A 3,735-nucleotide genomic window follows, 5' to 3' on the forward strand; every position below is an offset into this window, starting at 1 on the left:
TATACAGTATATATATATATATATATATATATATATATATATATATATATATATATATATATAATGTATAGGCTGATTAGTTAACCCAAATTAATCACAATTCAAGATTTCCTAAAAAAATAAAAAAATTATTGTGGCAGAACAAAACATTTACATTTATGCATTTAGCCGACGATTGTCTCTAATGTAAGTTACAATCCAAGATATAAATCTGATCAGTACATACATTCATTGGGAACTGATCTCAAACAGCTGAGCGTCAGAAAACACTGAATGGACATGATAAAAAGTGGCTTTAGAAGACAATATATGATGAACGCATCTCTTATACTGATCTCAGCGACACAATCACTGGTGCCATTATGCAAAACCAAGAGCACTTGACTAGTTAGCATGAAAACTACTTGTCGTGTTGCCATGCATCTGTTCTCAATGTCTATAATCTGTATCATCACATTGTGAGTACACTCTAAAAAATGCTGGGTTAAATACAACCCAGTGCGGGGTAAAATAAGGACAAACCCAGCAATTGGGTTGTTTTGACCCAGCGGTTGGGTTACTACCCAGAAGGTTGGGTTAAACATTTAACCCAACCGCTGGGTCAAAACAACCCAATTGCTGGGTTTGTCCTTATTTTACCCCGCACTGGGTTGTATTTAACCCAGCATTTTTTAGAGTGTACTCACAATGTGATGATACAGATTATAGACATTGAGAACAGATGCATGGCAACACGACAAGTAGTTTTCATGCTAACTAGTCAAGTGCTCTTGGTTTTGCCCAGCATTTTTTAGAGTGTAGTCACTCATACGAGCAGCGGGAGACGAAACAATATCAAGATGCAATAAAAGACAGCAGCGTTCTCAATGGCACGTTGGATCATCAATCCGACTCTTATTGTGACTCATCATCACATGCTCATACTTCATATGTAATGGTTGATTTTTTTCTGGGTCTTCTGCTAAAGATATAACATGAGGCCACTGCCTGCTAGCTTATGTTTGACTATGTTTTCCACTAGATCAAAGAGCCAGTGCTTTTAAGACTGCACAAGGGTCTTTAAATCAACCTCGCATTTTCTTCTGAACCCAAAATTAAGAAAGCAAGATCATTCTAGAATTAAAAGGGAGTCTGCGTTTTCAAACAGACAACAATAAGCCTTATTGAAGCTCTAAATCTAACACGAAACAGCAAAATGTTTCTTGTCTCATCACGACAGGAATCACATAAATGATTCATCCTGTATATTTTGAATTCAAAACTGTCAAAATTGGACAAAAAGTAAAGGGTGTTCCCAGCTTACAGTGAACTTTGGCTAACGTTCCGGGAAGGTTTTCTCAAAGTTATGAACAATCGTTCTTCCAGTATTAATAGAACATTCGTTCGACGTTATCTGGTCTTTAACAATGTTCTCAAAACATTAGCACAAAAACGTTATTTATACATCGTTCATGGACCGTTTATTTCTTAAACGTTTTAGCTGGATGTTGTGTAACATTTTAAAAGCAATTACTACTACAAAATATACGGTTGAATGTTCCCTTAACGTTCGCATAACCAAAGTTTTTAAAACATTAAAAAACAAAAACAAGAATGTTTTGAACATTCAGAGACCATTCAGAAATAACATTTACAGAACTTTTGGGAATATTATCAAAACTTTCTTAAAACATATTTTTGTTAGCTGGGTAGGCTAATGGCTTTATAGAGAGACGTCCAGCTAAAACGTTCAGAGAACATTTAAAAGTAACAATGTATGCAAAATGACGAAATGGAATGTTCCCTTAACGCTGGCATAACCAAAGTTTTTAAAACATTCGAAAAAAAACGGAAGGTATGAACGTTCCGAGAACATTCAAAAGTAACATTCCCTTAATGTTTGCAAAATGATCAAATAGAATGCTCCTTCAATCTACGCATAGACTCTAAAAAAATGCTGGGTTGTTTCAACCCAACTTTGGGTCAAATATGGACTAACCCAACTTTTGGGTTAAATTTTTACATTCAAATTTTAACCCAAAAGTTGGGTTAGTCCATATTTGACCCAAAGTTGGGTTGAAACAACCCAGCATTTTTTTGAGTCTAACCAAGACAATAAATAAATACTGGAGGTTCTGAACATTCAGAAATAACTAAATGGGAACGTTATCAAAACATTCTCGTAACATATTTTTGTTAGCTGGGTAATGACTTTTAAGAGATGTGCACTGCTTATTATTAGACTATTTCCACAATACAGGTGTTTATAGCCTATTTGTCTGCAAAATAATTAGTAAGCATTTTAGCAGAGGCCTTCAGATCAAAAAGGTCACGAGAAACGCATCCAGTCGAGTGTGACTGTAATGTTTTGCTTTTAATCTCATTACAATTGATCCGTGTCCTCCATAGCATAAGACGGCTGTTATTAAGTCACACATCTGTTGTCCCATGGCTCTCTCTCTCTCTCTCTCTCGTTAATGAGAGTCGACCTTCTATAGTCTCATTCCCCCGATGCACCTGTACGCTGCTCTTAAAATGAGGGGCTTTACATTACACTGGTGCGAGAGCACAAAGGCCGACAGTGTACGCCACGGGCGGGTCTCGAACTCTCCGGTGGCGGGCTTTTATTCCCGTGGTCCAGAGGGAGGGAAGGACTCTCTACTGGCCTTTCACTCCGTTCTGCACCACCACATCCCGCATGAGCCCCAGTCTGGGCTTTCACCAGCTAAATGAAGACCTGATAAAAAAAACGGTACCGGAACAGGCGAGTGGAGGAATACGAGCAGGGAAAAAAACCCCGCCTTTGTGCTTCCGTGCGCCGTTAAGGAAGCGTGACCCAGTGGTGTGTGGCACATACCAATGCTGATAAGAAAAAAAGTGTGTGGGACAGCAAGAGACACTGGGAGAAATGTTGAGTAAACTCTACAGCTATAGAGAAAGAGAGACATTTGAATAATAATAATAAAAATGATAATATATATATCAAATAAAAAGCGTACTTATTAAAGTGTATTTATTCATAATTCAATTAAAACAAATGTTTACATTTTGGGTTGAATTTCAGAATTATTGTAAAATTATTATAAAATATAGATGTGTGTAATAGCTACAAGAATGGGAGAAATATTAATAAGAAAAAGAAAATCACATTTTAAATATAGCCTATACATCTATAGAAGTGTGTACATATGCTTGTTCATGATTACATTATTCATTCAGTCCTATTAAGTAATGACAATGTTTTCATAGAAGCCTTTTTTTAAATTACTTTTTATATTAGTAATGTTAAAAGTCGCTTTTGCAAATATTGTTAATCTGCGTTAATGGAATTGCACCAAACATGATTTTGATTTATTGTTTGTCATTTCTAAATACAACTAACACTTGTCAGCCTTTTGTAAAACTTTTTACTGTTTTCAAGTAGGCTGGTTTCACAGTTCATAAAGAGTATTCAGACAAAATGCCTAATATAAAAATAATCATCATCAACAGCTTATTGATGATGAATAGATGTGTGTAATAGCTACAAGAATGGGAGAAATATTAATAAGAAAAAGAAAATTTTAATTTTAAACATTTTAAATATAGCCTATACATCTATAGACGTGTGTACATATGCTTGTTCATGATTACATTATTCATTCAGTCCTATTAAGTAATGACAATGTTTTCATAGAAGCCTTTTTTTTAATTACTTTTTATATTAGTAATGTTAAAAGTCGCTTTTGCAAATATTGTTAATCTGCGTTAATGGAA

Source organism: Sinocyclocheilus grahami, unplaced genomic scaffold, assembly GCF_001515645.1.
Source record: "Sinocyclocheilus grahami isolate Dianchi unplaced genomic scaffold, SAMN03320097.WGS_v1.1 scaffold481.1, whole genome shotgun sequence".
NCBI classification, from domain to species: domain Eukaryota; kingdom Metazoa; phylum Chordata; class Actinopteri; order Cypriniformes; family Cyprinidae; genus Sinocyclocheilus; species Sinocyclocheilus grahami.